We start from the raw sequence: 25830 nt of genomic DNA, 5'->3' as shown, positions 1-25830 counted from the left end.
ACAACAGATTTTGATCTGGGAGGGGCTTCGCCCCTCGCCAGGTTACGAAACCTAAAAACAATGCCACTTGGTCAACCTTTGTCACCTACACGGAAGAAGAAATTGGCAGACTGCTCAGCACTCTGAAACCATCCAATCACCTCACGGACCCCCTTCCTGCTAACGCTGCTAAAGTCCTTACCCCGTCGCTCCTTCCACTCTGGACTAAAATCATTAACAGCTCACTTCAACAAGGAACCATTCCCGACTCCCTCAAAGTTGGACAAGTCACACCCTTGCTAAAGAAACCTACAGCCGACCCCTCTGACCTAAACAACTACCGTCCCATTACCAACATTCCGACTCTTGCCAAACTGCTGGAAAAATGCGCACAAATACAATTAACTAAACACATTACTCAGTTTGATCTCCTCAACTCTCATCAATCAGGCTTCCGAGCAAATCACAGTACTGAAACTGCTATGACTCACATAATTGACGACGCCCTTCAAATCCTAGATCATAATGATACCTGCCTCCTCATCCTCCTTGATCTCTCCTCCGCATTTGACACCGTCAAACATAAGAATTTACTCGAACTATTAAACACAAGAATGGGCCTATCTGGAACTGTGCTCAAATGGTTCACGTCCTTTCTGCATAACAGGTCGCAGAAATTCAAGAGCAACAACTTGATGTCCGCGCCAAGACCTGCATCGCTAGGCGTACCACAAGGATCCTCCCTATCCCCAACTTTGTTCAACCTAGTTATGGAACCTCTCACCACCTTGCTACAAGAATCCAATGTACACTTCCACATGTATGCTGATGACACCCAACTTTATCTCAAACTACAATCACCCAAAGACATCACGCTCTTGAACTCAACGATCAGAAGCACCCAATCCTGGCTGGCCGCTAATCATCTCAAACTCAATGCCCTTAAAACAGAGTTCCTTCTGATTTCACCTCCCGCAAAGATCACTACCGCACAAATGTGGCTTAAACACCTAACGGCACTCAATGTTCAACCCACCATCGTGGACTCAGCGAAATCTTTGGGCATAACACTTGACACCAATCTCAGCATGCAGGAACACATCAACAAAGCAACTAAGGGAGCGAACTACCAAATCAACACCCTTAGGAAACTTAAACCCTTCCTGCCAGCCAAAGACTTCCAAACTGCGGTACAATCACTAGTCATACCTCGAATAGAATACGGCAGCACCGCCCTCTGCGGTCTCCCCCTAGCTACTACGGCACCCATAAGAGCCTCTTTAAACGCTGCAGCGAGACTTATCACTGGATCAAAAAAACACTCACACATTTCCCCTGACTTCAAATCCCTGAACTGGCTGCCTTTTGAAGCCAGAATACACCTGAAAATCGCTTGTTTGACGCACAAGGCTGTCCACCTGAGCTCACCTAGATACCTCGCTCAGAAGCTGACGATTTCTGGAGGCTCCAGAAACACTAGAGGCACAAACAATCTTTTGCTAAAGCCTAAAAGATTCCGCAAAGAAAAAACGTATAAACGCTCTTTCTCAGGAATGGCTCCCAGGATTTGGAACTCACTCCCCCCTGAAACCAGGCTCATCCCCTCTACCATACTTTTCAAGAAAGAAGTAAAAGCGATCCTCATGGCTAAATACACTTGAACCACTACTGGGGATCAACTTCAAAGACTCGATACTGATCTGTACTACTTGTTCGAACCCTTTGCATTTTTGTTCGACTTTGAAATTGACTTACTTGATTGTTTATGATATCACCTCACTGTACTTTTAACACTATTGATGTATCTATGTATATATGCTCCCCTCCTCTGTAAAGCGCTCTGATATCTGCGAAGATCTTGTTCGCGCTATATAAAACTTTCAAAATAAATAAAATAAATAATAAATCATCTATGCTCAACAATGTATTGGGTGCACAAACTCTGCTCAGCTTTGCCTCTGCTACATGAGCCACAAAAGGATGGTGACAAGAGCCTCTGAAGACACCTGGCTCTTGCCCCCATACTCACTTCACCAATTGGAGTGAACCGACTTGTATGGGCCTTCAAGGGCCTGCAGAAGTCAATACTAACATTTACATTTGCAGGCCTAAGGTAGCAGCAGTGTGAAAGAAAATGCACCTTGAACCTCTGATGCATTTCATGAGAAGTGGAGCATGAATAGTGTCTGAAATTCCAACAGAGGGGATTTCTACCCCCTGCCTGGCCATGATTTCCCCTGCAGCAGCCCTGTCTCTGTCGTGGATAGCTCTGTGGGAAATATAGATATAGATAGTGCAGTTTTCAGTGCATTCCTTGGCAAACAAATGATGTTCTAGATTTTGCCACAAGTCCTGGCCGGTCTAAGAGTGAAGACTTTGTATGGTGATCTGATGTACTGGCACAAACCACCACATCTTGTACCTATGCAAATTTAGTTGGTGAATGTGTGCATGTGGAAAATGTGCACCCGCTACGATCTGCGTTCACACATTTTGTTATCCAGCATACAAATCAATATTTATGGGTAAAAGATAATGACATATCTCTGATCTTTCAGTCTTCTTTGGCTAAGGACTCTTAGCCACAGATGATACAGAGAAACTAATATTGTTATCCCTAAAAAGAAGATTCCTTTAAAAAATCAAATATCAAAGTAACATTAACTTTTATGATCAACGTTAAAAATAACAAATATTGAAAATCAAAATTAGTGTTGAATATAGAATATGCATTGTTAAAATATTAAATGCGTTTTTAACACTAACTTTAAATGTAAAAGTTATAATACCTTTATACGTTTTAAAATATATTTTGTATAAGTGAGATAAATGTAACGTAATCTTTAAAAAAACTTTAATTTACAATTATTGAAAAACATATCTAACATGCAAAAAAATATTTTAGGAAGCATAAATCAATTAAAAAATCTAAATTAGTTTTTTAAACATCAATGTATCTGAAATTATAGATAAAATACATTTTGAGTTAAATAAAACATTTTTAATTGTTATACATGTAAGATAATTACATATAAATTTCCAAACATATCAAACAAATGTTTAAAAATATTGACAAATTTACATTTATTTGTTGGGGAGTCATGTTTACTTCTCCCACTCATAACTACACAAAATTAGGGAAAGGTTTGAACTCTGGGGGTCAGATTGACTACTCCGACTTTAAACTAAGCAGTATTGGGGAAACATTAGGACTCTTGGGGATGGGGCCACAGATTTACTATTCCCACTCCAAATTAAACAAAATTCCGGAAAGCACTGGCTCTGAAGGGGTTAGATTTACAATACCCATTCAAAACAAAACAAAATTGGAGTAAGGATTGGACGCTGGGTGTGTTATATTTACTATTCCCACTTCTAACGATGCAACATTAGAGAAAGTGAGGGACTTTGGGGAGATTAATTATACTATTTCCACTCTAAACTAAGCAATATTGGGGAAAGTGTTAGATGGCGGTTGAGATGGGGGCTCAAACAATGTATATTCTGAGGGGGGGGGGGCAGATTTACTATTCTCACTCCAAACTAGTAAACATATAACTGACAAAAAAATGTAAATAACATAAATACAAAATATATATATATATATATATATATATATATATATCAGAAATGTATTACCTATTGAACAGAAAACCTGTGTGAGACTGGTTCATGCTAAAAATGTCTCACTGGCAGACTCTTTTGGTTGTACTATAGTCTCATATTGGAATTGTGCCTATCATTGTGATAAATATTTACAACAAGGGGTGGTGAGGGACAGAGTCTCTGAATTAAGCAGAATACTCTCACCCAGTCAAAAGATCAGGGCTAGATCCAACACCGTTTTTTAGCTCATTGCACCATCCCAGTTTCAGAACCTGGCTGTATGCAAATTAGTCTGTTCCTGTCCCAGTGCATGATGGGAACAGGGCACACCAAACTACAAAAGCCAATTCTTACACTGGGAAGGAAACAAGCTTCCGGGGACCGGTTTCTGGCATTACAGCCGTCTTCGGCCCGGCTTGCTTGAATCCTGATGGTGCAATGAGCAAGGGACTCATGTCTGAGTATACCCTTCCACGCTTAGGGTGGACAAAAATATTTACAACAAGGGGTGGTGAGGGACAGAGTCTCTGAATTAAGCAGAATACTCTCACCCAGTCAAAAGATCAGGGCTAGATCCAACACCGTTTTTTAGCTCATTGCACCATCCCAGTTTCAGAACCTGGCTGTATGCAAATTAGTCTGTTTCTGTCCCAGTGTATGATGGGAACAGGGCAAACCAAACTACAAAAGCCAATTCTTACACTGGGAAGGAAACAAGCTTCCGGGGACCGGTTTCTGGCATTACAGCCGTCTTCGGCCGGCTTGCTTGAATCCTGATGGTGCAATGAGCAAGGGACTCATGTCTGAGTATACCCTTCCACGCTTAGGGTGGACAAAAATATTTACAACAAGGGGTGGTGAGGGACAGAGTCTCTGAATTAAGCAGAATACTCTCACCCAGTCAAAAGATCAGGGCTAGATCCAACACCGTTTTTTAGCTCATTGCACCATCCCAGTTTCAGAACCTGGCTGTATGCAAATTAGTCTGTTCCTGTCCCAGTGCATGATGGGAACAGGGCAAACCAAACTACAAAAGCCAATTCTTACACTGGGAAGGAAACAAGCTTCCGGGGACCGGTTTCTGGCATTACAGCCGTCTTCGGCCCGGCTTGCTTGAATCCTGATGGTGCAATGAGCAAGGGACTCATGTCTGAGTATACCCTTCCACGCTTAGGGTGGACAAAAATATTTACAACAAGGGGTGGTGAGGGACAGAGTCTCTGAATTAAGCAGAATACTCTCACCCAGTCAAAAGATCAGGGCTAGATCCAACACCGTTTTTTAGCTCATTGCACCATCCCAGTTTCAGAACCTGGCTGTATGCAAATTAGTCTGTTCCTGTCCCAGTGCATGATGGGAACAGGGCAAACCAAACTACAAAAGCCAATTCTTACACTGGGAAGGAAACAAGCTTCCGGGGACCGGTTTCTGGCATTACAGCCGTCTTCGGCCCGGCTTGCTTGAATCCTGATGGTGCAATGAGCAAGGGACTCATGTCTGAGTATACCCTTCCACGCTTAGGGTGGACAAAAATATTTACAACAAGGGGTGGTGAGGGACAGAGTCTCTGAATTAAGCAGAATACTCTCACCCAGTCAAAAGATCAGGGCTAGATCCAACACCGTTTTTTAGCTCATTGCACCATCCCAGTTTCAGAACCTGGCTGTATGCAAATTAGTCTGTTCCTGTCCCAGTGCATGATGGGAACAGGGCAAACCAAACTACAAAAGCCAATTCTTACACTGGGAAGGAAACAAGCTTCCGGGGACCGGTTTCTGGCATTACAGCCGTCTTCGGCCCGGCTTGCTTGAATCCTGATGGTGCAATGAGCAAGGGACTCATGTCTGAGTATACCCTTCCACGCTTAGGGTGGACAAAAATATTTACAACAAGGGGTGGTGAGGGACAGAGTCTCTGAATTAAGCAGAATACTCTCACCCAGTCAAAAGATCAGGGCTAGATCCAACACCGTTTTTTAGCTCATTGCACCATCCCAGTTTCAGAACCTGGCTGTATGCAAATTAGTCTGTTCCTGTCCCAGTGCATGATGGGAACAGGGCAAACCAAACTACAAAAGCCAATTCTTACACTGGGAAGGAAACAAGCTTCCGGGGACCGGTTTCTGGCATTACAGCCGTCTTCGGCCCGGCTTGCTTGAATCCTGATGGTGCAATGAGCAAGGGACTCATGTCTGAGTATACCCTTCCACGCTTAGGGTGGACAAAAATATTTACAACAAGGGGTGGTGAGGGACAGAGTCTCTGAATTAAGCAGAATACTCTCACCCAGTCAAAAGATCAGGGCTAGATCCAACACCGTTTTTTAGCTCATTGCACCATCCCAGTTTCAGAACCTGGCTGTATGCAAATTAGTCTGTTCCTGTCCCAGTGCATGATGGGAACAGGGCAAACCAAACTACAAAAGCCAATTCTTACACTGGGAAGGAAACAAGCTTCCGGGGACCGGTTTCTGGCATTACAGCCGTCTTTGGCCCGGCTTGCTTGAATCCTGATGGTGCAATGAGCAAGGGACTCATGTCTGAGTATACCCTTCCACGCTTAGGGTGGACAAAAATATTTACAACAAGGGGTGGTGAGGGACAGAGTCTCTGAATTAAGCAGAATACTCTCACCCAGTCAAAAGATCAGGGCTAGATCCAACACCGTTTTTTAGCTCATTGCACCATCCCAGTTTCAGAACCTGGCTGTATGCAAATTAGTCTGTTCCTGTCCCAGTGCATGATGGGAACAGGGCAAACCAAACTACAAAAGCCAATTCTTACACTGGGAAGGAAACAAGCTTCCGGGGACCGGTTTCTGGCATTACAGCCGTCTTCGGCCCGGCTTGCTTGAATCCTGATGGTGCAATGAGCAAGGGACTCATGTCTGAGTATACCCTTCCACGCTTAGGGTGGACAAAAATATTTACAACAAGGGGTGGTGAGGGACAGAGTCTCTGAATTAAGCAGAATACTCTCACCCAGTCAAAAGATCAGGGCTAGATCCAACACCGTTTTTTAGCTCATTGCACCATCCCAGTTTCAGAACCTGGCTGTATGCAAATTAGTCTGTTCCTGTCCCAGTGCATGATGGGAACAGGGCAAACCAAACTACAAAAGCCAATTCTTACACTGGGAAGGAAACAAGCTTCCGGGGACCGGTTTCTGGCATTACAGCCGTCTTCGGCCCGGCTTGCTTGAATCCTGATGGTGCAATGAGCAAGGGACTCATGTCTGAGTATACCCTTCCACGCTTAGGGTGGACAAAAATATTTACAACAAGGGGTGGTGAGGGACAGAGTCTCTGAATTAAGCAGAATACTCTCACCCAGTCAAAAGATCAGGGCTAGATCCAACACCGTTTTTTAGCTCATTGCACCATCCCAGTTTCAGAACCTGGCTGTATGCAAATTAGTCTGTTCCTGTCCCAGTGCATGATGGGAACAGGGCAAACCAAACTACAAAAGCCAATTCTTACACTGGGAAGGAAACAAGCTTCCGGGGACCGGTTTCTGGCATTACAGCCGTCTTCGGCCCGGCTTGCTTGAATCCTGATGGTGCAATGAGCAAGGGACTCATGTCTGAGTATACCCTTCCACGCTTAGGGTGGACAAAAATATTTACAACAAGGGGTGGTGAGGGACAGAGTCTCTGAATTAAGCAGAATACTCTCACCCAGTCAAAAGATCAGGGCTAGATCCAACACCGTTTTTTAGCTCATTGCACCATCCCAGTTTCAGAACCTGGCTGTATGCAAATTAGTCTGTTCCTGTCCCAGTGCATGATGGGAACAGGGCAAACCAAACTACAAAAGCCAATTCTTACACTGGGAAGGAAACAAGCTTCCGGGGACCGGTTTCTGGCATTACAGCCGTCTTCGGCCCGGCTTGCTTGAATCCTGATGGTGCAATGAGCAAGGGACTCATGTCTGAGTATACCCTTCCACGCTTAGGGTGGACAAAAATATTTACAACAAGGGGTGGTGAGGGACAGAGTCTCTGAATTAAGCAGAATACTCTCACCCAGTCAAAAGATCAGGGCTAGATCCAACACCGTTTTTTAGCTCATTGCACCATCCCAGTTTCAGAACCTGGCTGTATGCAAATTAGTCTGTTCCTGTCCCAGTGCATGATGGGAACAGGGCAAACCAAACTACAAAAGCCAATTCTTACACTGGGAAGGAAACAAGCTTCCGGGGACCGGTTTCTGGCATTACAGCCGTCTTCGGCCCGGCTTGCTTGAATCCTGATGGTGCAATGAGCAAGGGACTCATGTCTGAGTATACCCTTCCACGCTTAGGGTGGACAAAAATATTTACAACAAGGGGTGGTGAGGGACAGAGTCTCTGAATTAAGCAGAATACTCTCACCCAGTCAAAAGATCAGGGCTAGATCCAACACCGTTTTTTAGCTCATTGCACCATCCCAGTTTCAGAACCTGGCTGTATGCAAATTAGTCTGTTCCTGTCCCAGTGCATGATGGGAACAGGGCAAACCAAACTACAAAAGCCAATTCTTACACTGGGAAGGAAACAAGCTTCCGGGGACCGGTTTCTGGCATTACAGCCGTCTTCGGCCCGGCTTGCTTGAATCCTGATGGTGCAATGAGCAAGGGACTCATGTCTGAGTATACCCTTCCACGCTTAGGGTGGACAAAAATATTTACAACAAGGGGTGGTGAGGGACAGAGTCTCTGAATTAAGCAGAATACTCTCACCCAGTCAAAAGATCAGGGCTAGATCCAACACCGTTTTTTAGCTCATTGCACCATCCCAGTTTCAGAACCTGGCTGTATGCAAATTAGTCTGTTCCTGTCCCAGTGCATGATGGGAACAGGGCAAACCAAACTACAAAAGCCAATTCTTACACTGGGAAGGAAACAAGCTTCCGGGGACCGGTTTCTGGCATTACAGCCGTCTTCGGCCCGGCTTGCTTGAATCCTGATGGTGCAATGAGCAAGGGACTCATGTCTGAGTATACCCTTCCACGCTTAGGGTGGACAAAAATATTTACAACAAGGGGTGGTGAGGGACAGAGTCTCTGAATTAAGCAGAATACTCTCACCCAGTCAAAAGATCAGGGCTAGATCCAACACCGTTTTTTAGCTCATTGCACCATCCCAGTTTCAGAACCTGGCTGTATGCAAATTAGTCTGTTCCTGTCCCAGTGCATGATGGGAACAGGGCAAACCAAACTACAAAAGCCAATTCTTACACTGGGAAGGAAACAAGCTTCCGGGGACCGGTTTCTGGCATTACAGCCGTCTTCGGCCCGGCTTGCTTGAATCCTGATGGTGCAATGAGCAAGGGACTCATGTCTGAGTATACCCTTCCACGCTTAGGGTGGACAAAAATATTTACAACAAGGGGTGGTGAGGGACAGAGTCTCTGAATTAAGCAGAATACTCTCACCCAGTCAAAAGATCAGGGCTAGATCCAACACCGTTTTTTAGCTCATTGCACCATCCCAGTTTCAGAACCTGGCTGTATGCAAATTAGTCTGTTCCTGTCCCAGTGCATGATGGGAACAGGGCAAACCAAACTACAAAAGCCAATTCTTACACTGGGAAGGAAACAAGCTTCCGGGGACCGGTTTCTGGCATTACAGCCGTCTTCGGCCCGGCTTGCTTGAATCCTGATGGTGCAATGAGCAAGGGACTCATGTCTGAGTATACCCTTCCACGCTTAGGGTGGACAAAAATATTTACAACAAGGGGTGGTGAGGGACAGAGTCTCTGAATTAAGCAGAATACTCTCACCCAGTCAAAAGATCAGGGCTAGATCCAACACCGTTTTTTAGCTCATTGCACCATCCCAGTTTCAGAACCTGGCTGTATGCAAATTAGTCTGTTTCTGTCCCAGTGTATGATGGGAACAGGGCAAACCAAACTACAAAAGCCAATTCTTACACTGGGAAGGAAACAAGCTTCCGGGGACCGGTTTCTGGCATTACAGCCGTCTTCGGCCCGGCTTGCTTGAATCCTGATGGTGCAATGAGCAAGGGACTCATGTCTGAGTATACCCTTCCACGCTTAGGGTGGACAAAAATATTTACAACAAGGGGTGGTGAGGGACAGAGTCTCTGAATTAAGCAGAATACTCTCACCCAGTCAAAAGATCAGGGCTAGATCCAACACCGTTTTTTAGCTCATTGCACCATCCCAGTTTCAGAACCTGGCTGTATGCAAATTAGTCTGTTCCTGTCCCAGTGCATGATGGGAACAGGGCAAACCAAACTACAAAAGCCAATTCTTACACTGGGAAGGAAACAAGCTTCCGGGGACCGGTTTCTGGCATTACAGCCGTCTTCGGCCCGGCTTGCTTGAATCCTGATGGTGCAATGAGCAAGGGACTCATGTCTGAGTATACCCTTCCACGCTTAGGGTGGACAAAAATATTTACAACAAGGGGTGGTGAGGGACAGAGTCTCTGAATTAAGCAGAATACTCTCACCCAGTCAAAAGATCAGGGCTAGATCCAACACCGTTTTTTAGCTCATTGCACCATCCCAGTTTCAGAACCTGGCTGTATGCAAATTAGTCTGTTCCTGTCCCAGTGCATGATGGGAACAGGGCAAACCAAACTACAAAAGCCAATTCTTACACTGGGAAGGAAACAAGCTTCCGGGGACCGGTTTCTGGCATTACAGCCGTCTTCGGCCCGGCTTGCTTGAATCCTGATGGTGCAATGAGCAAGGGACTCATGTCTGAGTATACCCTTCCACGCTTAGGGTGGACAAAAATATTTACAACAAGGGGTGGTGAGGGACAGAGTCTCTGAATTAAGCAGAATACTCTCACCCAGTCAAAAGATCAGGGCTAGATCCAACACCGTTTTTTAGCTCATTGCACCATCCCAGTTTCAGAACCTGGCTGTATGCAAATTAGTCTGTTCCTGTCCCAGTGCATGATGGGAACAGGGCAAACCAAACTACAAAAGCCAATTCTTACACTGGGAAGGAAACAAGCTTCCGGGGACCGGTTTCTGGCATTACAGCCGTCTTCGGCCCGGCTTGCTTGAATCCTGATGGTGCAATGAGCAAGGGACTCATGTCTGAGTATACCCTTCCACGCTTAGGGTGGACAAAAATATTTACAACAAGGGGTGGTGAGGGACAGAGTCTCTGAATTAAGCAGAATACTCTCACCCAGTCAAAAGATCAGGGCTAGATCCAACACCGTTTTTTAGCTCATTGCACCATCCCAGTTTCAGAACCTGGCTGTATGCAAATTAGTCTGTTCCTGTCCCAGTGCATGATGGGAACAGGGCAAACCAAACTACAAAAGCCAATTCTTACACTGGGAAGGAAACAAGCTTCCGGGGACCGGTTTCTGGCATTACAGCCGTCTTCGGCCCGGCTTGCTTGAATCCTGATGGTGCAATGAGCAAGGGACTCATGTCTGAGTATACCCTTCCACGCTTAGGGTGGACAAAAATATTTACAACAAGGGGTGGTGAGGGACAGAGTCTCTGAATTAAGCAGAATACTCTCACCCAGTCAAAAGATCAGGGCTAGATCCAACACCGTTTTTTAGCTCATTGCACCATCCCAGTTTCAGAACCTGGCTGTATGCAAATTAGTCTGTTCCTGTCCCAGTGCATGATGGGAACAGGGCAAACCAAACTACAAAAGCCAATTCTTACACTGGGAAGGAAACAAGCTTCCGGGGACCGGTTTCTGGCATTACAGCCGTCTTCGGCCCGGCTTGCTTGAATCCTGATGGTGCAATGAGCAAGGGACTCATGTCTGAGTATACCCTTCCACGCTTAGGGTGGACAAAAATATTTACAACAAGGGGTGGTGAGGGACAGAGTCTCTGAATTAAGCAGAATACTCTCACCCAGTCAAAAGATCAGGGCTAGATCCAACACCGTTTTTTAGCTCATTGCACCATCCCAGTTTCAGAACCTGGCTGTATGCAAATTAGTCTGTTCCTGTCCCAGTGCATGATGGGAACAGGGCAAACCAAACTACAAAAGCCAATTCTTACACTGGGAAGGAAACAAGCTTCCGGGGACCGGTTTCTGGCATTACAGCCGTCTTCGGCCCGGCTTGCTTGAATCCTGATGGTGCAATGAGCAAGGGACTCATGTCTGAGTATACCCTTCCACGCTTAGGGTGGACAAAAATATTTACAACAAGGGGTGGTGAGGGACAGAGTCTCTGAATTAAGCAGAATACTCTCACCCAGTCAAAAGATCAGGGCTAGATCCAACACCGTTTTTTAGCTCATTGCACCATCCCAGTTTCAGAACCTGGCTGTATGCAAATTAGTCTGTTCCTGTCCCAGTGCATGATGGGAACAGGGCAAACCAAACTACAAAAGCCAATTCTTACACTGGGAAGGAAACAAGCTTCCGGGGACCGGTTTCTGGCATTACAGCCGTCTTCGGCCCGGCTTGCTTGAATCCTGATGGTGCAATGAGCAAGGGACTCATGTCTGAGTATACCCTTCCACGCTTAGGGTGGACAAAAATATTTACAACAAGGGGTGGTGAGGGACAGAGTCTCTGAATTAAGCAGAATACTCTCACCCAGTCAAAAGATCAGGGCTAGATCCAACACCGTTTTTTAGCTCATTGCACCATCCCAGTTTCAGAACCTGGCTGTATGCAAATTAGTCTGTTCCTGTCCCAGTGCATGATGGGAACAGGGCAAACCAAACTACAAAAGCCAATTCTTACACTGGGAAGGAAACAAGCTTCCGGGGACCGGTTTCTGGCATTACAGCCGTCTTCGGCCCGGCTTGCTTGAATCCTGATGGTGCAATGAGCAAGGGACTCATGTCTGAGTATACCCTTCCACGCTTAGGGTGGACAAAAATATTTACAACAAGGGGTGGTGAGGGACAGAGTCTCTGAATTAAGCAGAATACTCTCACCCAGTCAAAAGATCAGGGCTAGATCCAACACCGTTTTTTAGCTCATTGCACCATCCCAGTTTCAGAACCTGGCTGTATGCAAATTAGTCTGTTCCTGTCCCAGTGCATGATGGGAACAGGGCAAACCAAACTACAAAAGCCAATTCTTACACTGGGAAGGAAACAAGCTTCCGGGGACCGGTTTCTGGCATTACAGCCGTCTTCGGCCCGGCTTGCTTGAATCCTGATGGTGCAATGAGCAAGGGACTCATGTCTGAGTATACCCTTCCACGCTTAGGGTGGACAAAAATATTTACAACAAGGGGTGGTGAGGGACAGAGTCTCTGAATTAAGCAGAATACTCTCACCCAGTCAAAAGATCAGGGCTAGATCCAACACCGTTTTTTAGCTCATTGCACCATCCCAGTTTCAGAACCTGGCTGTATGCAAATTAGTCTGTTCCTGTCCCAGTGCATGATGGGAACAGGGCAAACCAAACTACAAAAGCCAATTCTTACACTGGGAAGGAAACAAGCTTCCGGGGACCGGTTTCTGGCATTACAGCCGTCTTCGGCCCGGCTTGCTTGAATCCTGATGGTGCAATGAGCAAGGGACTCATGTCTGAGTATACCCTTCCACGCTTAGGGTGGACAAAAATATTTACAACAAGGGGTGGTGAGGGACAGAGTCTCTGAATTAAGCAGAATACTCTCACCCAGTCAAAAGATCAGGGCTAGATCCAACACCGTTTTTTAGCTCATTGCACCATCCCAGTTTCAGAACCTGGCTGTATGCAAATTAGTCTGTTCCTGTCCCAGTGCATGATGGGAACAGGGCAAACCAAACTACAAAAGCCAATTCTTACACTGGGAAGGAAACAAGCTTCCGGGGACCGGTTTCTGGCATTACAGCCGTCTTCGGCCCGGCTTGCTTGAATCCTGATGGTGCAATGAGCAAGGGACTCATGTCTGAGTATACCCTTCCACGCTTAGGGTGGACAAAAATATTTACAACAAGGGGTGGTGAGGGACAGAGTCTCTGAATTAAGCAGAATACTCTCACCCAGTCAAAAGATCAGGGCTAGATCCAACACCGTTTTTTAGCTCATTGCACCATCCCAGTTTCAGAACCTGGCTGTATGCAAATTAGTCTGTTCCTGTCCCAGTGCATGATGGGAACAGGGCAAACCAAACTACAAAAGCCAATTCTTACACTGGGAAGGAAACAAGCTTCCGGGGACCGGTTTCTGGCATTACAGCCGTCTTCGGCCCGGCTTGCTTGAATCCTGATGGTGCAATGAGCAAGGGACTCATGTCTGAGTATACCCTTCCACGCTTAGGGTGGACAAAAATATTTACAACAAGGGGTGGTGAGGGACAGAGTCTCTGAATTAAGCAGAATACTCTCACCCAGTCAAAAGATCAGGGCTAGATCCAACACCGTTTTTTAGCTCATTGCACCATCCCAGTTTCAGAACCTGGCTGTATGCAAATTAGTCTGTTCCTGTCCCAGTGCATGATGGGAACAGGGCAAACCAAACTACAAAAGCCAATTCTTACACTGGGAAGGAAACAAGCTTCCGGGGACCGGTTTCTGGCATTACAGCCGTCTTCGGCCCGGCTTGCTTGAATCCTGATGGTGCAATGAGCAAGGGACTCATGTCTGAGTATACCCTTCCACGCTTAGGGTGGACAAAAATATTTACAACAAGGGGTGGTGAGGGACAGAGTCTCTGAATTAAGCAGAATACTCTCACCCAGTCAAAAGATCAGGGCTAGATCCAACACCGTTTTTTAGCTCATTGCACCATCCCAGTTTCAGAACCTGGCTGTATGCAAATTAGTCTGTTCCTGTCCCAGTGCATGATGGGAACAGGGCAAACCAAACTACAAAAGCCAATTCTTACACTGGGAAGGAAACAAGCTTCCGGGGACCGGTTTCTGGCATTACAGCCGTCTTCGGCCCGGCTTGCTTGAATCCTGATGGTGCAATGAGCAAGGGACTCATGTCTGAGTATACCCTTCCACGCTTAGGGTGGACAAAAATATTTACAACAAGGGGTGGTGAGGGACAGAGTCTCTGAATTAAGCAGAATACTCTCACCCAGTCAAAAGATCAGGGCTAGATCCAACACCGTTTTTTAGCTCATTGCACCATCCCAGTTTCAGAACCTGGCTGTATGCAAATTAGTCTGTTCCTGTCCCAGTGCATGATGGGAACAGGGCAAACCAAACTACAAAAGCCAATTCTTACACTGGGAAGGAAACAAGCTTCCGGGGACCGGTTTCTGGCATTACAGCCGTCTTCGGCCCGGCTTGCTTGAATCCTGATGGTGCAATGAGCAAGGGACTCATGTCTGAGTATACCCTTCCACGCTTAGGGTGGACAAAAATATTTACAACAAGGGGTGGTGAGGGACAGAGTCTCTGAATTAAGCAGAATACTCTCACCCAGTCAAAAGATCAGGGCTAGATCCAACACCGTTTTTTAGCTCATTGCACCATCCCAGTTTCAGAACCTGGCTGTATGCAAATTAGTCTGTTCCTGTCCCAGTGCATGATGGGAACAGGGCAAACCAAACTACAAAAGCCAATTCTTACACTGGGAAGGAAACAAGCTTCCGGGGACCGGTTTCTGGCATTACAGCCGTCTTCGGCCCGGCTTGCTTGAATCCTGATGGTGCAATGAGCAAGGGACTCATGTCTGAGTATACCCTTCCACGCTTAGGGTGGACAAAAATATTTACAACAAGGGGTGGTGAGGGACAGAGTCTCTGAATTAAGCAGAATACTCTCACCCAGTCAAAAGATCAGGGCTAGATCCAACACCGTTTTTTAGCTCATTGCACCATCCCAGTTTCAGAACCTGGCTGTATGCAAATTAGTCTGTTCCTGTCCCAGTGCATGATGGGAACAGGGCAAACCAAACTACAAAAGCCAATTCTTACACTGGGAAGGAAACAAGCTTCCGGGGACCGGTTTCTGGCATTACAGCCGTCTTCGGCCCGGCTTGCTTGAATCCTGATGGTGCAATGAGCAAGGGACTCATGTCTGAGTATACCCTTCCACGCTTAGGGTGGACAAAAATATTTACAACAAGGGGTGGTGAGGGACAGAGTCTCTGAATTAAGCAGAATACTCTCACCCAGTCAAAAGATCAGGGCTAGATCCAACACCGTTTTTTAGCTCATTGCACCATCCCAGTTTCAGAACCTGGCTGTATGCAAATTAGTCTGTTCCTGTCCCAGTGCATGATGGGAACAGGGCAAACCAAACTACAAAAGCCAATTCTTACACTGGGAAGGAAACAAGCTTCCGGGGACCGGTTTCTGGCATTACAGCCGTCTTCGGCCCGGCTTGCTTGAATCCTGATGGTGCAATGAGCAAGGGACTCATGTCTGAGTATACCCTTCCACGCTTAGGGTGGACAAAAATATTTACAACAAGGGGTGGTGAGGGACAGAGTCTCTGAATTAAGCAGAATACTCTCACCCAGTCAAAAGATCAGGGCTAGATCCAACACCGTTTTTTAGCTCATTGCACCATCCCAGTTTCAGAACCTGGCTGTATGCAAATTAGTCTGTTCCTGTCCCAGTGCATGATGGGAACAGGGCAAACCAAACTACAAAAGCCAATTCTTACACTGGGAAGGAAACAAGCTTCCGGGGACCGGTTTCTGGCATTACAGCCGTCTTCGGCCCGGCTTGCTTGAATCCTGATGGTGCAATGAGCAAGGGACTCATGTCTGAGTATACCCTTCCACGCTTAGGGTGGACAAAAATATTTACAACAAGGGGTGGTGAGGGACAGAGTCTCTGAATTAAGCAGAATACTCTCACCCAGTCAAAAGATCAGGGCTAGATCCAACACCGTTTTTTAGCTCATTGCACCATCCCAGTTTCAGAACCTGGCTGTATGCAAATTAGTCTGTTTCTGTCCCAGTGTATGATGGGAACAGGGCAAACCAAACTACAAAAGCCAATTCTTACACTGGGAAGGAAACAAGCTTCCGGGGACCGGTTTCTGGCATTACAGCCGTCTTCGGCCCGGCTTGCTTGAATCCTGATGGTGCAATGAGCAAGGGACTCATGTCTGAGTATACCCTTCCACGCTTAGGGTGGACAAAAATATTTACAACAAGGGGTGGTGAGGGACAGAGTCTCTGAATTAAGCAGAATACTCTCACCCAGTCAAAAGATCAGGGCTAGATCCAACACCGTTTTTTAGCTCATTGCACCATCCCAGTTTCAGAACCTGGCTGTATGCAAATTAGTCTGTTCCTGTCCCAGTGCATGATGGGAACAGGGCAAACCAAACTACAAAAGCCAATTCTTACACTGGGAAGGAAACAAGCTTCCGGGGACCGGTTTCTGGCATTACAGCCGTCTTCGGCCCGGCTTGCTTGAATCCTGATGGTGCAATGAGCAAGGGACTCATGTCTGAGTATACCCTTCCACGCTTAGGGTGGACAAAAATATTTACAACAAGGGGTGGTGAGGGACAGAGTCTCTGAATTAAGCAGAATACTCTCACCCAGTCAAAAGATCAGGGCTAGATCCAACACCGTTTTTTAGCTCATTGCACCATCCCAGTTTCAGAACCTGGCTGTATGCAAATTAGTCTGTTCCTGTCCCAGTGCATGATGGGAACAGGGCAAACCAAACTACAAAAGCCAATTCTTACACTGGGAAGGAAACAAGCTTCCGGGGACCGGTTTCTGGCATTACAGCCGTCTTCGGCCCGGCTTGCTTGAATCCTGATGGTGCAATGAGCAAGGGACTCATGTCTGAGTATACCCTTCCACGCTTAGGGTGGACAAAAATATTTACAACAAGGGGTGGTGAGGGACAGAGTCTCTGAATTAAGCAGAATACTCTCACCCAGTCAAAAGATCAGGGCTAGATCCAACACCGTTTTTTAGCTCATTGCACCATCCCAGTTTCAGAACCTGGCTGTATGCAAATTAGTCTGTTCCTGTCCCAGTGCATGATGGGAACAGGGCAAACCAAACTACAAAAGCCAATTCTTACACTGGGAAGGAAACAAGCTTCCGGGGACCGGTTTCTGGCATTACAGCCGTCTTCGGCCCGGCTTGCTTGAATCCTGATGGTGCAATGAGCAAGGGACTCATGTCTGAGTATACCCTTCCACGCTTAGGGTGGACAAAAATATTTACAACAAGGGGTGGTGAGGGACAGAGTCTCTGAATTAAGCAGAATACTCTCACCCAGTCAAAAGATCAGGGCTAGATCCAACACCGTTTTTTAGCTCATTGCACCATCCCAGTTTCAGAACCTGGCTGTATGCAAATTAGTCTGTTCCTGTCCCAGTGCATGATGGGAACAGGGCAAACCAAACTACAAAAGCCAATTCTTACACTGGGAAGGAAACAAGCTTCCGGGGACCGGTTTCTGGCATTACAGCCGTCTTCGGCCCGGCTTGCTTGAATCCTGATGGTGCAATGAGCAAGGGACTCATGTCTGAGTATACCCTTCCACGCTTAGGGTGGACAAAAATATTTACAACAAGGGGTGGTGAGGGACAGAGTCTCTGAATTAAGCAGAATACTCTCACCCAGTCAAAAGATCAGGGCTAGATCCAACACCGTTTTTTAGCTCATTGCACCATCCCAGTTTCAGAACCTGGCTGTATGCAAATTAGTCTGTTCCTGTCCCAGTGCATGATGGGAACAGGGCAAACCAAACTACAAAAGCCAATTCTTACACTGGGAAGGAAACAAGCTTCCGGGGACCGGTTTCTGGCATTACAGCCGTCTTCGGCCCGGCTTGCTTGAATCCTGATGGTGCAATGAGCAAGGGACTCATGTCTGAGTATACCCTTCCACGCTTAGGGTGGACAAAAATATTTACAACAAGGGGTGGTGAGGGACAGAGTCTCTGAATTAAGCAGAATACTCTCACCCAGTCAAAAGATCAGGGCTAGATCCAACACCGTTTTTTAGCTCATTGCACCATCCCAGTTTCAGAACCTGGCTGTATGCAAATTAGTCTGTTCCTGTCCCAGTGCATGATGGGAACAGGGCAAACCAAACTACAAAAGCCAATTCTTACACTGGGAAGGAAACAAGCTTCCGGGGACCGGTTTCTGGCATTACAGCCGTCTTCGGCCCGGCTTGCTTGAATCCTGATGGTGCAATGAGCAAGGGACTCATGTCTGAGTATACCCTTCCACGCTTAGGGTGGACAAAAATATTTACAACAAGGGGTGGTGAGGGACAGAGTCTCTGAATTAAGCAGAATACTCTCACCCAGTCAAAAGATCAGGGCTAGATCCAACACCGTTTTTTAGCTCATTGCACCATCCCAGTTTCAGAACCTGGCTGTATGCAAATTAGTCTGTTCCTGTCCCAGTGCATGATGGGAACAGGGCAAACCAAACTACAAAAGCCAATTCTTACACTGGGAAGGAAACAAGCTTCCGGGGACCGGTTTCTGGCATTACAGCCGTCTTCGGCCCGGCTTGCTTGAATCCTGATGGTGCAATGAGCAAGGGACTCATGTCTGAGTATACCCTTCCACGCTTAGGGTGGACAAAAATATTTACAACAAGGGGTGGTGAGGGACAGAGTCTCTGAATTAAGCAGAATACTCTCACCCAGTCAAAAGATCAGGGCTAGATCCAACACCGTTTTTTAGCTCATTGCACCATCCCAGTTTCAGAACCTGGCTGTATGCAAATTAGTCTGTTCCTGTCCCAGTGCATGATGGGAACAGGGCAAACCAAACTACAAAAGCCAATTCTTACACTGGGAAGGAAACAAGCTTCCGGGGACCGGTTTCTGGCATTACAGCCGTCTTCGGCCCGGCTTGCTTGAATCCTGATGGTGCAATGAGCAAGGGACTCATGTCTGAGTATACCCTTCCACGCTTAGGGTGGACAAAAATATTTACAACAAGGGGTGGTGAGGGACAGAGTCTCTGAATTAAGCAGAATACTCTCACCCAGTCAAAAGATCAGGGCTAGATCCAACACCGTTTTTTAGCTCATTGCACCATCCCAGTTTCAGAACCTGGCTGTATGCAAATTAGTCTGTTCCTGTCCCAGTGCATGATGGGAACAGGGCAAACCAAACTACAAAAGCCAATTCTTACACTGGGAAGGAAACAAGCTTCCGGGGACCGGTTTCTGGCATTACAGCCGTCTTCGGCCCGGCTTGCTTGAATCCTGATGGTGCAATGAGCAAGGGACTCATGTCTGAGTATACCCTTCCACGCTTAGGGTGGACAAAAATATTTACAACAAGGGGTGGTGAGGGACAGAGTCTCTGAATTAAGCAGAATACTCTCACCCAGTCAAAAGATCAGGGCTAGATCCAACACCGTTTTTTAGCTCATTGCACCATCCCAGTTTCAGAACCTGGCTGTATGCAAATTAGTCTGTTCCTGTCCCAGTGCATGATGGGAACAGGGCAAACCAAACTACAAAAGCCAATTCTTACACTGGGAAGGAAACAAGCTTCCGGGGACCGGTTTCTGGCATTACAGCCGTCTTCGGCCCGGCTTGCTTGAATCCTGATGGTGCAATGAGCAAGGGACTCATGTCTGAGTATACCCTTCCACGCTTAGGGTGGACAAAAATATTTACAACAAGGGGTGGTGAGGGACAGAGTCTCTGAATTAAGCAGAATACTCTCACCCAGTCAAAAGATCAGGGCTAGATCCAACACCGTTTTTTAGCTCATTGCACCATCCCAGTTTCAGAACCTGGCTGTATGCAAATTAGTCTGTTCCTGTCCCAGTGCATGATGGGAACAGGGCAAACCAAACTACAAAAGCCAATTCTTACACTGGGAAGGAAACAAGCTTCCGGGGACCGGTTTCTGGCATTACAGCCGTCTTCGGCCCGGCTTGCTTGAATCCTGATGGTGCAATGAGCAAGGGACTCATGTCTGAGTATACCCTTCCACGCTTAGGGTGGACAAAAATATTTACAACAAGGGGTGGTGAGGGACAGAGTCTCTGAATTAAGCAGAATACTCTCACCCAGTCAAAAGATCAGGGCTAGATCCAACACCGTTTTTTAGCTCATTGCACCATCCCAGTTTCAGAACCTGGCTGTATGCAAATTAGTCTGTTCCTGTCCCAGTGCATGATGGGAACAGGGCAAACCAAACTACAAAAGCCAATTCTTACACTGGGAAGGAAACAAGCTTCCGGGGACCGGTTTCTGGCATTACAGCCGTCTTCGGCCCGGCTTGCTTGAATCCTGATGGTGCAATGAGCAAGGGACTCATGTCTGAGTATACCCTTCCACGCTTAGGGTGGACAAAAATATTTACAACAAGGGGTGGTGAGGGACAGAGTCTCTGAATTAAGCAGAATACTCTCACCCAGTCAAAAGATCAGGGCTAGATCCAACACCGTTTTTTAGCTCATTGCACCATCCCAGTTTCAGAACCTGGCTGTATGCAAATTAGTCTGTTCCTGTCCCAGTGCATGATGGGAACAGGGCAAACCAAACTACAAAAGCCAATTCTTACACTGGGAAGGAAACAAGCTTCCGGGGACCGGTTTCTGGCATTACAGCCGTCTTCGGCCCGGCTTGCTTGAATCCTGATGGTGCAATGAGCAAGGGACTCATGTCTGAGTATACCCTTCCACGCTTAGGGTGGACAAAAATATTTACAACAAGGGGTGGTGAGGGACAGAGTCTCTGAATTAAGCAGAATACTCTCACCCAGTCAAAAGATCAGGGCTAGATCCAACACCGTTTTTTAGCTCATTGCACCATCCCAGTTTCAGAACCTGGCTGTATGCAAATTAGTCTGTTCCTGTCCCAGTGCATGATGGGAACAGGGCAAACCAAACTACAAAAGCCAATTCTTACACTGGGAAGGAAACAAGCTTCCGGGGACCGGTTTCTGGCATTACAGCCGTCTTCGGCCCGGCTTGCTTGAATCCTGATGGTGCAATGAGCAAGGGACTCATGTCTGAGTATACCCTTCCACGCTTAGGGTGGACAAAAATATTTACAACAAGGGGTGGTGAGGGACAGAGTCTCTGAATTAAGCAGAATACTCTCACCCAGTCAAAAGATCAGGGCTAGATCCAACACCGTTTTTTAGCTCATTGCACCATCCCAGTTTCAGAACCTGGCTGTATGCAAATTAGTCTGTTCCTGTCCCAGTGCATGATGGGAACAGGGCAAACCAAACTACAAAAGCCAATTCTTACACTGGGAAGGAAACAAGCTTCCGGGGACCGGTTTCTGGCATTACAGCCGTCTTCGGCCCGGCTTGCTTGAATCCTGATGGTGCAATGAGCAAGGGACTCATGTCTGAGTATACCCTTCCACGCTTAGGGTGGACAAAAATATTTACAACAAGGGGTGGTGAGGGACAGAGTCTCTGAATTAAGCAGAATACTCTCACCCAGTCAAAAGATCAGGGCTAGATCCAACACCGTTTTTTAGCTCATTGCACCATCCCAGTTTCAGAACCTGGCTGTATGCAAATTAGTCTGTTTCTGTCCCAGTGTATGATGGGAACAGGGCAAACCAAACTACAAAAGCCAATTCTTACACTGGGAAGGAAACAAGCTTCCGGGGACCGGTTTCTGGCATTACAGCCGTCTTCGGCCCGGCTTGCTTGAATCCTGATGGTGCAATGAGCAAGGGACTCATGTCTGAGTATACCCTTCCACGCTTAGGGTGGACAAAAATATTTACAACAAGGGGTGGTGAGGGACAGAGTCTCTGAATTAAGCAGAATACTCTCACCCAGTCAAAAGATCAGGGCTAGATCCAACACCGTTTTTTAGCTCATTGCACCATCCCAGTTTCAGAACCTGGCTGTATGCAAATTAGTCTGTTCCTGTCCCAGTGCATGATGGGAACAGGGCAAACCAAACTACAAAAGCCAATTCTTACACTGGGAAGGAAACAAGCTTCCGGGGACCGGTTTCTGGCATTACAGCCGTCTTCGGCCCGGCTTGCTTGAATCCTGATGGTGCAATGAGCAAGGGACTCATGTCTGAGTATACCCTTCCACGCTTAGGGTGGACAAAAATATTTACAACAAGGGGTGGTGAGGGACAGAGTCTCTGAATTAAGCAGAATACTCTCACCCAGTCAAAAGATCAGGGCTAGATCCAACACCGTTTTTTAGCTCATTGCACCATCCCAGTTTCAGAACCTGGCTGTATGCAAATTAGTCTGTTCCTGTCCCAGTGCATGATGGGAACAGGGCAAACCAAACTACAAAAGCCAATTCTTACACTGGGAAGGAAACAAGCTTCCGGGGACCGGTTTCTGGCATTACAGCCGTCTTCGGCCCGGCTTGCTTGAATCCTGATGGTGCAATGAGCAAGGGACTCATGTCTGAGTATACCCTTCCACGCTTAGGGTGGACAAAAATATTTACAACAAGGGGTGGTGAGGGACAGAGTCTCTGAATTAAGCAGAATACTCTCACCCAGTCAAAAGATCAGGGCTAGATCCAACACCGTTTTTTAGCTCATTGCACCATCCCAGTTTCAGAACCTGGCTGTATGCAAATTAGTCTGTTCCTGTCCCAGTGCATGATGGGAACAGGGCAAACCAAACTACAAAAGCCAATTCTTACACTGGGAAGGAAACAAGCTTCCGGGGACCGGTTTCTGGCATTACAGCCGTCTTCGGCCCGGCTTGCTTGAATCCTGATGGTGCAATGAGCAAGGGACTCATGTCTGAGTATACCCTTCCACGCTTAGGGTGGACAAAAATATTTACAACAAGGGGTGGTGAGGGACAGAGTCTCTGAATTAAGCAGAATACTCTCACCCAGTCAAAAGATCAGGGCTAGATCCAACACCGTTTTTTAGCTCATTGCACCATCCCAGTTTCAGAACCTGGCTGTATGCAAATTAGTCTGTTCCTGTCCCAGTGCATGATGGGAACAGGGCAAACCAAACTACAAAAGCCAATTCTTACACTGGGAAGGAAACAAGCTTCCGGGGACCGGTTTCTGGCATTACAGCCGTCTTCGGCCCGGCTTGCTTGAATCCTGATGGTGCAATGAGCAAGGGACTCATGTCTGAGTATACCCTTCCACGCTTAGGGTGGACAAAAATATTTACAACAAGGGGTGGTGAGGGACAGAGTCTCTGAATTAAGCAGAATACTCTCACCCAGTCAAAAGATCAGGGCTAGATCCAACACCGTTTTTTAGCTCATTGCACCATCCCAGTTTCAGAACCTGGCTGTATGCAAATTAGTCTGTTCCTGTCCCAGTGCATGATGGGAACAGGGCAAACCAAACTACAAAAGCCAATTCTTACACTGGGAAGGAAACAAGCTTCCGGGGACCGGTTTCTGGCATTACAGCCGTCTTCGGCCCGGCTTGCTTGAATCCTGATGGTGCAATGAGCAAGGGACTCATGTCTGAGTATACCCTTCCACGCTTAGGGTGGACAAAAATATTTACAACAAGGGGTGGTGAGGGACAGAGTCTCTGAATTAAGCAGAATACTCTCACCCAGTCAAAAGATCAGGGCTAGATCCAACACCGTTTTTTAGCTCATTGCACCATCCCAGTTTCAGAACCTGGCTGTATGCAAATTAGTCTGTTCCTGTCCCAGTGCATGATGGGAACAGGGCAAACCAAACTACAAAAGCCAATTCTTACACTGGGAAGGAAACAAGCTTCCGGGGACCGGTTTCTGGCATTACAGCCGTCTTCGGCCCGGCTTGCTTGAATCCTGATGGTGCAATGAGCAAGGGACTCATGTCTGAGTATACCCTTCCACGCTTAGGGTGGACAAAAATATTTACAACAAGGGGTGGTGAGGGACAGAGTCTCTGAATTAAGCAGAATACTCTCACCCAGTCAAAAGATCAGGGCTAGATCCAACACCGTTTTTTAGCTCATTGCACCATCCCAGTTTCAGAACCTGGCTGTATGCAAATTAGTCTGTTCCTGTCCCAGTGCATGATGGGAACAGGGCAAACCAAACTACAAAAGCCAATTCTTACACTGGGAAGGAAACAAGCTTCCGGGGACCGGTTTCTGGCATTACAGCCGTCTTCGGCCCGGCTTGCTTGAATCCTGATGGTGCAATGAGCAAGGGACTCATGTCTGAGTATACCCTTCCACGCTTAGGGTGGACAAAAATATTTACAACAAGGGGTGGTGAGGGACAGAGTCTCTGAATTAAGCAGAATACTCTCACCCAGTCAAAAGATCAGGGCTAGATCCAACACCGTTTTTTAGCTCATTGCACCATCCCAGTTTCAGAACCTGGCTGTATGCAAATTAGTCTGTTCCTGTCCCAGTGCATGATGGGAACAGGGCAAACCAAACTACAAAAGCCAATTCTTACACTGGGAAGGAAACAAGCTTCCGGGGACCGGTTTCTGGCATTACAGCCGTCTTCGGCCCGGCTTGCTTGAATCCTGATGGTGCAATGAGCAAGGGACTCATGTCTGAGTATACCCTTCCACGCTTAGGGTGGACAAAAATATTTACAACAAGGGGTGGTGAGGGACTGAGTCTCTGAATTAAGCAGAATACTCTCACCCAGTCAAAAGATCAGGGCTAGATCCAACACCGTTTTTTAGCTCATTGCACCATCCCAGTTTCAGAACCTGGCTGTATGCAAATTGGTCTGTTCCTGTCCCAGTGCATGATGGGAACAGGGCAAACCAAACTACAAAAGCCAATTCTTACACTGGGAAGGAAACAAGCTTCCGGGGACCGGTTTCTGGCATTACAGCCGTCTTCGGCCCGGCTTGCTTGAATCCTGATGGTGCAATGAGCAAGGGACTCATGTCTGAGTATACCCTTCCACGCTTAGGGTGGACAAAAATATTTACAACAAGGAGTGGTGAGGGACAGAGTCTCTGAATTAAGCAGAATACTCTCACCCAGTCAAAAGATCAGGGCTAGATCCAACACCGTTTTTTAGCTCATTGCATCAGGATTCAAGCAAGCCGGGCCGAAGACGGCTGAAATGCCAGAAACCGGTCCCCGGAAGCTTGTTTCCTTCCCAGTGTAAGAATTGGCTTTTGTAGTCTGGTCTGCCCTGTTCCCATGATGCACTGGGCCAGGGACAGACTAATTTGCATACAGCCAGGTTCTGAAACTGGGATGGTGCAATGAGCTAAAAAACGGTGTTGGAATTAGCCCTGATCTCTTGACTGGGTGAGAGTATTCTGCTTAATTCAGAGACTCTGTCCATCACCACCCCTTGTTGTAAATATCATTGTGATAAAGTCACACTTGGCACATCGCTGAATTAATTTTTAAAAGAAACTTATGGACAACTACTTTTTGAGGTATAAGTCACATTTTGCAAACTTTTAAGGAAATGTCATTAAAAATATACAATTTTGCACACACCTCCACATTAACCTTTCTTGATTACAAAAAATGTAGATATGTATCCAGTCTAC

At 46.7% G+C, this 25830-nt stretch overlaps 1 protein-coding gene across 3 annotated transcripts in view; it reads right to left on the bottom strand.

The window, feature by feature from the left end:
- Positions 1-25830, bottom strand: part of LOC144769402 (protocadherin gamma-C3-like) — a 917178-nt gene that overhangs the window by 841032 nt on the left and 50316 nt on the right. The window lies entirely within an intron of this gene.

Source organism: Lissotriton helveticus, chromosome 7, assembly GCF_964261635.1.
Source record: "Lissotriton helveticus chromosome 7, aLisHel1.1, whole genome shotgun sequence".
Lineage (NCBI taxonomy): Eukaryota > Metazoa > Chordata > Amphibia > Caudata > Salamandridae > Lissotriton > Lissotriton helveticus.
The sequence above is the reverse complement of the archived record's forward strand: the minus strand, read 5'-3'. Positions and strand labels throughout refer to the sequence as shown.